This window comes from Scyliorhinus canicula, chromosome 22 (assembly GCF_902713615.1).
Source record: "Scyliorhinus canicula chromosome 22, sScyCan1.1, whole genome shotgun sequence".
NCBI lineage: Eukaryota > Metazoa > Chordata > Chondrichthyes > Carcharhiniformes > Scyliorhinidae > Scyliorhinus > Scyliorhinus canicula.
In genome coordinates this window covers 13843634-13855089 of record NC_052167.1, presented here as the reverse complement: position 1 = coordinate 13855089, position 11456 = coordinate 13843634, and positions in this window count along the sequence as shown.

Here is an 11456-nt window from a genome sequence, read left to right as displayed (position 1 = left end):
TAGAGACTCTCGGATAACCGTTCTTAAAGAAACTCAGTCTATTTTAAAGGTTCAAAAATTAAGAAATAATTCCTGAAGACTCTCACTTTCCTTCGCAGCATTTTTGATAACTGTAAGAAGTTCACTTAGGTCTTGAGCTCAAATCAATCAATGCTGAGCCAAATGGGAAAATTTTTAATGATGACTTCATATAGATTATCAGCCTTTTCACTATAAGCTTCCCTCGTATCTTACTATTTGTGCATTCTCCCATTGTAGTGAGGTCCCCAACTTGGGAAAAGCGACAAAAGAACTTGTCCACAGGGAGGGAAAGTGGTGGGACTGATGTTGTGCACGTCCTAAGACTCAACAGAATGCTAATAGGGCAGCATGGTGGTTAGCACTACTGCCTCACATCACCAGGGACCCAGGTTCCATTCCAGCATTGGGTGACTATGTGTGGAGTTTGTATATTATCCCCATGTTTGTGTGGGTTTCCTCCAGGTGCTCCAGTTTCCTCCACAGTTTAGGTGGATTGGCCATGCTAAATTACCCCTTTGTGTTCAAAGATGTGCAGCTTAGGTGGGATTGTGGGGTTATGGGGATAGGGCGGGGGAGTGGACCTTGATGGAATGGGTCTTTTGCACAGTCAGTGCAGACTCGATGGGCCGAATGGCCTCCTTCTGAACTGTCGGGATTCTATGAACACAGGCCCAGATATCAGCTGGGTCATCAAGTATTTCCCCACAGAAATGGACAGACAAAGCAATGACGGTTACACCAAGAAGAACTGCTTCACACAGAGTGTGGCCAACATCTGAGGAGGGAAGCAGAGCGACAATGCTTAGATTCATTGAAGGTGAAATTTAATCTTTGTTGGGGGTGCGGTGGGAGGGAGATTGAAAGTTTTCTGCGTGGTTGAACTAAGATGGGAAGAGTGACCCCCCTCTTGACAGTGAATCACCTTAAATTACTATCATCAACTTAGCCACAATATGCATTTGCAGAGAGGCATTGCCACAGGTCTAACAGTTTGCAGCAAAGTGGGAGTTAAGGATAGGGAAAGAGAAACTCAGAATATCAAATGTTTCAAATGACCTTTCAGTTAAAAATACTTTTGTGGACCAACAGTCTGGCTGCATTACAAATTTGAGACTGGGAACCTTGTATTTTGCAGAGAGAAAAAAAAGCAATGTGGGATGGCTAATTTACTATGAAAGGGGTTAGCTGACGGTGAAAGTAATGCAAACGTCATTAAGATTCTTTTATCTATTGTCCCTGAAACCTTTTCTGCGCCATTGTCAGGCCCAAAAATCAACAGTAACAGCATTGGCCTGAAAGATTGGACCCAAGGTGTCATCTAAACATTAGCCTTTGTCAGTCACAATGGTTATTTAATTTATGTGCAATGAATGTCTTCACGAATCTGCTTCCAGAAAATCTTTGTTTTAAAAACAAATTGAGAAAAGTCCAAGCAGTAATGAACAAGAATGTTTCCATTTGTTTTCCATCCATTTATTGTGTAACATGCCAGGTCTAATTTTAGCTTGAGGCAATGCATCTAAATAACAGTATTGCCATTGAGTTTAGTGTGTCTCCTGAACAGACATCAGGCACAGGAAAGTTACAATTAGGATTTTCTTTCATTTGGATTTGAGTTTTTTAAACTATGCAATGCAGATACTCACTTCCACCAGTGGCTGAGTATACGGTGCAATTCAGATAAGAAAGATATCAGGATTTTTATCCTTGGTCTGTTTTTAGTTAGCTGAATTCAGCAACCTTGCCCTCTGCGTCCTTGGATTAAGAAATGGTGGTTAGCCAAGCTGCTGCTCGTGATCACTATCCAATGACCTCTACGGGAAGTGCACTATCATGGACATCAGGTGAGACGGGATTGGGCTCCGATGAGTTGCTCCAAACCGCCCCCGTCTGCCCATTTGAATATGTGCCAACCCTCAACTTGCACACAAGCAGTCACCACTTGGGCCAGGATATAAAGAGCGCTGGTACTGCATGTACAGCTGTGGTCCATCTGCATCAGACTTCAAGCAGAACAGACATTAGAGACAAAAATCAGGAAAAATGAAAGGAGAAAAAAAATAAACAAAACTAGGAGCTAGTAAATTATAAGGTGACTCCAAAATAAGGTACACAAGGATGTGTGCCAGATGCAACTATAAATTGATATTCGCACACCGCTGTGGATAAATGTAAGGCCATTTTGTTGTAATTTCCCGAGCTCATAATTGACCATGAAGATGTTAATTTGGATGAATATTTCCACTGCTCTTGCGATCAAAATGACCTTCTCCAATTTTTGCTTCATAATTTTTATATGGCAAGTATTCCACTGAAATGGAAAAAGGACAGGAGAATTAAGGAATTCATGTGTATTTGAGTTGTGCTCATCAATCTTTGGAAGCAGCACATCACAAAGGTCAAAGATAGCCTGCCGCTAAATTTTCTGTTGCGTTGCTTCCTATGAGAAAATGTGCACATTTTGCTTTGACATGTTTTTTTTTTAAACTTGGTCATTACTGCATAGATTTCCAAATGACCATGTTTATTTGTCTGTGTTTTGATATGTTTAGAGGATACTTGGAATGACAGTTGGAAGAGGGAGCTACAACAAGTTTCCCCCCTACAAAATGTCATCTTTCCCCTGGCTGGGATTCAGAAGCATCCTAATGAAAAGAGCAGACATTTAAAAGTTTCTGACAGATGTCAGGGACGCTGCCATTGAGCCAGTGCTCCTGATGTAGCTCGAGATGACAGCATCAGAGGGAATGGAGCTGGCTGCGGGACATTCCGAGTTTGGTACGTGTCGTATTCGATCCTTGTTCACTGGAAGTAAGAAGTGGGAGAGGGGGGGGGGGGGGGGGGGGGGGGGCGTGGGTGGAAGGTACTTTACTATTTTTTTTTCATCAGACTCAGAGCTGTGGGCTTCAGGGTTGAGTGACAGATATGAACCAGTAGAAAATCCGCTGAAAGCAAGGAGCGTATCATGGGCTGACATTCAGATTGATAGCACAAGGTGTTTGGGTATTTGGATCGAGTGAGATGTTCTAACTAATCACCATGTGTGCAGAGTTAGCTGCGTTCTGTACCTGTAGATATCAGCAAAGACTGGCTCAGGATGAACTCACTCGAAGGGAAGAAAAAGCGCCTATTTCTGGAAAGGTTTCAGATGAGCAGCATTTGTCATTGAGGGGGAGATGAGTGTAATTAGCTTGTCAGTCTAGTTTGGGCTGCGTTGGCTTGCAGTGGTAAGAAAGATGGACTGACTGCCAGAAGAGCTGACAGCCAGTCGATAATGCAGCAATTAATGTCATAAATAATTCTGGAACCAATTATATCAAAATGGACTCCATGCTTTGAAAAGGAACAGTATTCCCTTATCATTTCTCCTAACAGCGGGAACAGCTTTCATTTTTCTCAGTAATTACCTCTTATTCTACACTACAATACAATGGTTCTGTTCTTGCTACATTTGGATTTTTTTTCCCCCTCACAAATACATTTTTAAAAACAAAATGATCAAACACAGCACATCACAATCCAGTGTAACAAAATCAGTTAACTCCCTGCTACATCCAATTGGGAAACAATTAAGGGAAATAAAAACTTTGGCAAAATCCTATTTGGCATAAGCTTTCGATAGGTTGAAGAAATCACTTAGCAGTGACATTTGGAAATGAAGACATTTATGAAAGAAATGGAATTGTCTTGATATTTTAGAGGTTGCTGTAGCATTACTAACATGCCTGCTGACACCACAGCTATTGATTTTTATTTTCTCATTGTAGGATTCTGAAAGCTAGATAAGACAATTCCCTGTATACCGGAGCACAATGAGCAGGAGGTGACTGAAATCTCTTTTTCCTTAAAGGCTACCTATGATTATTCTGGTCCTTTTAGTATTGACAGCTTACAATGCTGAAGGTCATTGGAGGAGACTTGGAATATCTGCGTCACATGATTTTTGTTCGTGTTGTCACACAGAATTAATCTTCCAGACTGCGTGTTGCACAGTGTCAGTAATATGGAAGAAAATATTGGTTAAATACATCTAGTATATTTATAAGCTGCTGAAGGTCAAAGCTGATATAATATACTGTTCAAGTAGTTGTGGCTCAAGGTCACTGAGGTTTCCTGTTCATAATGTATGAATATTGAAAGTCTTGCAGACTCCAATCAGTCGACCTGAACCTTGGAACAAAAATTTTACTAAGTAAATCAGTACATGCTCTGGCACTTCTATTAACCTTTAATACACTACTGACAGTAAATGAGTAATGATAAATAATATGACGTGGTTGCAAATCACTTTTAGTACCATGCGCAAAAGAATTGTACTGGCATGCCACCATCTGTTAGTTCTTTACCTTTATTTTGTTTTACTGGTAAAATTAAACTATATTTCGAGCAAGAAATGGCTAATGACAAATTAAAAGAAAGCTTGATAAATTAGCTTTAACCTCTGGAGGGCTACAGTTCCATGTTTGTTTCCAATTGCTTGCAACTGTGCTGTGTGAACAAGGGAGCACAGTCCAACGTGGACGTCTAATTCATTCTTTGTCATTGAAATTCCGAATTATTTTATTTTTTTGCCATTCGGTGTGTAACACTGTAGAAAATATGTTTAAAAATGGAACTGGGGGAAGGAAGAATCTTGTTTACGCACCACCTTTCACAAACTCAGAGGGCATCGCAAAGTGCATTACAACCATTTTAGTACTTTTGAAGTGTAGTCATTGTTTTAATGTAGGGAACACTGCTGTAATGTCGCCAACTTGTGCACAGCAAGATTCCACAAACAGCAATGTGAAAATTGAACACAACACAAGATGCAATAAGTGGTACAGTACGGTACAGCCAAAATCCACCTCTGATCATGGCTTACGATTTATTGATCTGGTGAAAAGCCTGTCTTTCTCCCCTCTCTACTTAAAAGTCCTGATTGTTTGCTCAGTACAACTTCCAAAATGTTTCCAGGATGAATAGACTAATGGACAACGGTAGTCGAACAGTGCAGAAGCTCTCGAGTTCAAATCTCACAAAGATGAGTTGTGAAATTTAATTTAATGAACCTGTTAACTGGTCCTGGAAAAAAAAAGCAAACAAAAAACATTAAAGCTTCTAGATTGTCGGGTGGCGCCCTCGAGGAGGCAGGTCGCAGGTCGGATCGCTCCCGCCCGCGATGGGCAAACGGACCTTTGTTAACAGACTTTTTTGGGACCTGGCAGCCTGCATCGGTGGAGGAGACGATAGGGAAGAGGCTTCCTTTCCGGGATATGGGCAGCTGGACTAGAAGTGGTCGAGTGGAGCGGCAAGGATCGAAGCGGGAGCAGCCGGGACCCCAGGCTGGGCGGCCAAGCATGGCGGACGGTAGGGACCAGGGAGCGGAGGATCACTGGCCAAGGGAGGAGCAGATGGAGTTCTTCAAGAACTGCTTCGCCGAGGTGAGTAGGGACACGCTGGACCCGATGAGTGTGGTGATGGACCGAATGGTCGAGATACAGGCGGTCCAAGGGAAGGCGCTCAGGGAGGTCGAGGCGAAGCTCTCCAGCCAGGCGGGCACGATAACGGAGCTGGAGCACGAGGTGGAGGAGCTGAACGCCCGTCAGAGGAGGATGCAGGAGCAGCTTGAAGAGCTGGGGAACAGAGCCAGGAGGCAGAATTTAAGGATCATTGACCTCCCCGAGGGCTGCGAGGGGTTGGATGTGGGCACATACATGACGGGTATGCTTGAGGCGCTGATGGGACCGGAGGCCTTCCCTCAACCCCTGGAGTTGGATGGGGCACATAGAGCCCCCGCAGGGAAGCCCAGGACAGGCGACCGACCGAGGGCCTTGGTGGTCTGCTTTCACCGGCTTGCTGACAGGGAACGTGTGCTGCAATGGGCCAAGGCGGAGAGGAGCAGCAGATGGGAGAACTGCGAGGTGCGCATTTACCAGGACTTGGGAACGGAGCTGGCCAAGAGGCGTGCAGGATTCATCAAGGTAAAGGCAGCCCTCTACAAAAAGGAGGCGAGGTTTGGAATGCTGTATCCTGCAAAGCTCTGGGTTACGTTTGAGGAACTCCACTACTATTTTGAGACACCAGAACATGTTTGGACTTTTATTAAAGATAAGAAGCTGGACTTGAACTAATGGGCACTTGGTTCTTTCAGTGCTGTACAGTGGCGGCGGTCCGTTAACCCAAAATTGCTCTGATTAGGTGTGGACTTTTATTAAAAGAAGAAGCTCAACTGGAACTAAAGGACTTTGGGCTCTCAGAGCTTTTGTGTGGCGGCGGTTTGCTAAACTATCCTGTACTGTAATGTTTTATCCAAGATTGTTTTCAGCCTGGACAGAGGGGGGCTGGAGGGCGCACTGTTTAGGGTGTTTTGGGGGGATTGCAACGGGGGGGGGGGGGGGGGGGGGGGAGAAGAGAGGGGCCCTGCAAAGGGGGCCCTGCACTTGGTATCTTTTGGCAGGAGATCGGGGTCTCTGATAGGGGGATGGGCTAGGGGCTGGTTGAGGGACTTGAAAGGGAACGGTGGGATACAATTAGGTTAATGGGTCCCTGGCGTGTGGGGGGGAGGGCCCGAGCGCTGGGACGGGAGACAGGTAGGCGCCAAGGGCAGGGGTCAGTGTGGCTAGCGTAGGTCAGGGGGCACCAGAGTCGGAGTGGGGTGGGGTGGGCTAGGGCCAAGCGCAGGTTGACCTGGCAGGTCAGGCCTTGGGGGGCAGGGGAGGTTGGGGGGGGGGGGGGGGGGGTTAGGGCCACGCTAGTTTAGTTGAACAAGTGTGGCATGGGTAAACAGCTGGCAGGGGAAGTGCCTTATTAACATGTTTATTCTTTCCCACTGTTCGTTTTCACTATGTTAAGGCTCTTTGCACAGGGCCATTTTTCTCTCTGTAACTGTTACAAATTTGTGTTAAATAAAAAACTTTAAAAATAAAAAAAGCTTCTAGATTGTCATAAAACTCCAACTGGTTCACTAATAGCCTTTAGGGAACGGAGCCTGCCACCCAATCTGATGTAGCCTACATGTCACACTATGTGGTTGATTTTTAACATCCTCAGGGCAAGTGGGGAGCTGTAAGAAACAATGCTGTGCTATTTATTCCCTGAAACAAAGCCCTTTCTTATATTTATACCATACATACAATAGCATGATTCCCAGGAGCACATTCAGACAAAAACAGATGATGCACAAAATAAAGAGATAACAAGGAGGGGTTGATAAAAACAAAACTTGGCCAACTGACATGGCCACAGCTGGGCTTGTGACTTCCCCCAATAGCCCAGCAGATACCACATACTGATATTTTGAGTGCATCAAGGGCATGCTTGTATCTGAAAGGAAGAACAAAATATTTATACAGTGTCTTTCTCAACTTCAAGATGCCCCAACACACGTGCAGTCAATGAAGTACTTTTGAAGCATAGTTACTGTTGTAATGTAGGAAACAAGCGTACGAATTGCCCACAGCAAGCCTCAACTAACAGTAATGACATAATGGCCAAATCCTTTTTTTTCTTTCACGATGTTTGTTGAAGGTAAATCTTAGGCAGGATATTGGGAAGAATTCCCATGCTCTTCATCCAGCTGAGAGGACAGACATGGCCTTGGGTTAAGTTCTAACCTGAAAGACTGCCCTCTGATAGTATTGTCTAGAGCAGTGTTCTTCAAACTTTTTTTCCGGTGACCTATTTTTACCAACCGGCCAACTTTCGGGACCCAAACCGGCCGACCTTCGGGACCCAAATCGGCCGACCTTCGCGACCCACGCTGGCCGACCTGCACAACCCACCATTTTCTCTTACCGTGTTTGTTTATGACAAAAATGGAGCAAATGGTTTTGGGTCATTTTGGGCCCAATGGTCCCTTAGTCCATTTGGCCCCCCGAAGTTGATAAAAAATGGCTGTGACCATACAAAAAAAATGCGGGCACACTGCGCATGCATACCCGATCATTGGTACGCATGTGCAGAGCGGACAAATTTTTAAAATCTGTTCCTGGCCATTTTGAAGGCTGCTCGCAGCCGCCATTATTAAAAGCTGGCTGCTGTGGCTGTTGTGCATGGAATTGCGTGATCGGGATTGTCGCGACGGACAGCTCCGCGACGCTCCCGACACCCGCCCGCGACCCACCCGCAGGTCACGCCCCCGAGTTTGACAATGCCTGGTCTAGAGCATCAGTCTTGTTTTTCTGCTCAAGTTCTGGATCAGGCCTTGAATGCACCAGATTTTGACTCAGAGGCTAGAGTGCTGAGCCACGGCTGAATCTCTGGTATCATGTATAGTCTATGGCTAATGTTAGTGCAACATTGGAATTGCTGGGCGGCACGGTGGCTTAGTGGTTTCCACTGCCGCCTTATGGTGCCGAGGACCTAGCTTCGATCCCGGCCCTGGGTCACTGCCTGTATGGAGTTTGCACATTCTCCCCGCTTTTGCGTGGGTTTCGCCCCCACAACCCAAGGATGTGCAGGGTAGGTGGATTGGCGACGCTAAAATTGCCCCTTAATTGGAAAAATTAATTGGGTGTTCTAAATTTAAAAAAAAACATTGGGTTACTGGAAGAACTGAATCACTCTATTGAAGTTTAGCCAAGCATAGTCATCAGGACTTTCTGGCTTGTTTATTATGGGATGGTACTGTGACCGAAGAAACACAGTGCCTTCCATGCAAAATATTTGACAAATGTTTCTGTTTTGAGAGAATGTAAAAATGTTTATCAAACATTTTTAAAAATAAATCAAATGGCTCTATTTCCTCCTTGTTAACATTACGCAGTTGAATTCATTTCAATTTTATTTTTACAAAGATACTGCAGACATTGACTTCTCTCTCATGTTTGACAGTGTCTGCCATGTTGTATCTATTGGCAACCATTTCAGCTGTTGTAAACTGGTACTGCAATCTCTCACCTCCTTATCCTCCTGTGTGGTGGTGAGCCCTCTTAAATCTATCACTTTATTTGGACGCTTGCAATCGTGGACAGCTCGATTTTTATTCCATGCAAGCTGCCTTGGACATCTGTTATTTTCATCAAGGCAAAACATTTTGTACGGATTACATCATCAGCACGAAAATGAAATATAGAATGGCAATATGACAAATAAAATATTTCTGCTTTACAGATATTTATTTCACTACTTTCTTTAGGTATAAACAGACCTACAAAATTTCATTACAGTCATGGGGTGCTTGGATCTCTCATCTGGTGCGTTGAAATCTTGAGAGCTCGTGCCAGAATGAACAATATTCTGTGAACCCAGTAAACACATGCAGTTCTGATGCACAAGATATAGGGCAGAATTTTGCACCAGTGGGATTTTACTATCACCGAAGTCAGTAGACTTTTCAATTGCTGGCCACATTTTACCGCCCTGCCCCCACCCGGGCGGGTCCATAAAATGCCACCCAAGATGTTTAAACTATTCCAGCTGTTTTGTAGTTTCACAGTTTTGATTTCAGTTGTCACATTTGTCCCTCTCCTCTCAAAGGTAGTGGACGGGACCCTCCATCCCGCCTGCCCAGTTTTCCACTGCGGCAAGGCCCCACCGGCAGCGGCAGCCTCTGTTCCTGCAGCCGGGCAAATAGGGTTTCCCATAGTGGCCATTCCACGCCATTCGGGAAAACCCGCGGGCATGGGTGCAGTGCCGGTGAAGCAGAGGGTCCCGTCAACAGAGAATGATTTCTGAGGGCATAACATAGTATGGCCTGGTATCACTTAGCTTTTATAGCACAGATACAGGCCATTCGCTCCATCTGACCCATGCCAGTGTGTTGATGTTTCACCCACGCCTCCTTTCAGCCATCTTCAACTAATCATGTCGACATATCCCAACTATTATTTTCTCTCATATAGTTTCCCTTATGCTAGTCACCTCAATTCCACCTTGTGGAGCGAGTTCCACATTCAAACCTCCCTCTGAGTGAAGAAGTTTCTCTTGAATTCCTTATTTGATCTATTAGTGACTATCTTATATTTATAGCCCCGAGTGCTGTACATTTCTGTAGGTATCAGTAGCTCTTTCCCATCTTGATCAGTGGCTATTCATCATGTTTGAGCTCAACAGTGAGTGTTGACACGCTGACCAACTGCAGTGGACATGGTGGTCAAACCTCCTCCCAAAATGATCTGCAGTGGTCGCTGGATTGAAATTGAATCTTTTATCCCCTCTTTCATATCCCAAGCTTTTGAAGCACTTCTGCTATCTTCATAGCTTCTATTAGCCAGGCAAAAGCAGATCAAGATTCAGCATTGAGACATTTTTAGCCCGATCAGTGCCATATCACAAAGGGGAGAAGCCATTTTCACCATTCTAACCAGAGCTGGATGCATTCTTTTGTTACATAGCAAGATTGTTCCATAAATGGGTTTCTGTGGAAAGTAAAATGTTACCACATGCTTGTATTATATGAAAAGATTTTTTTGCAGTACTTGGGAGTAGCTTTATAACTGTTCAATAAAGACCGCTTGCTTTGAAGAGTATATAAATGAGATTGGATTTCTGCCTTATTTCCTGTCGACAGGGCTGTGTTGAAATTCTTCCACGCAAAATCCTACAAGGCATCAAAGGCAGGAATAAGATGGAAACCCAATCCAATGTGTGCCTCGAGATGTTCACCTTCAGTGCACATACATTACAGTGTGCAGAAAATACACGGCGAGTTCGGGGTGGGGTATGGACATGGCGTGTTTTCATTATGTGAATGATTCATAATTGATGAATGATGAAGTCCATCCACCATTCCCAACTCAGTCTGATGTTTCTTCTCTTTGTTTGCTTTCTCCTTTTAAAAAGCCAATTGTTTGAAATGCTGCAATGTGCAACTTTATTAGTTGCTCCTTTGTCTACAGGGCACAGCTTTGAGTGTTAATAACAAGGTCACAGACATTCACAAGTAGGTCTATTATTTTTCACAGGTGCAATAGTTTAATTCTCAAAGCAATAAAATAACATTCTGGTGTTATGAAATCATTACAAGTAAAATTTGGCCGGTCTGGTCACTGTGAAAGCATGTCATTTTATTTGAAAGTTGAATTAAATATATTTATTATTAGAAAGGGATAAATGGCTTTATATTGTTGAACAACTGGACTAAGATGGCAGAATATGCTCACTGTGCAGTGTGAAGTTAATAACAATAGCATCTCTACGTACTGCTGTAGGACCTTCAATTCATGGAGCTCACGAGGTGAACAAACACCTCTGCTGATCACCCGTTGTGGAAAATTATTAACAGTTAGGAGTTTTCATAGGCACAATGCTGAGCATGCCCCCGGGCAGTATTTCTTCACTGATGGAGATGCATCTACTGCAGCACAGTGCATGTTGCGCCGTGTTTAACATTAAACTGGCCTGGAGCTCTCTTTCAGTGTGTCTCGAGTTTAAATGCAAACACTGAAATGCTTGCTGGAAACAATGACATTTATTCACATTATCAGTCGCCACAAGGGTCTTTGAGGGAGACT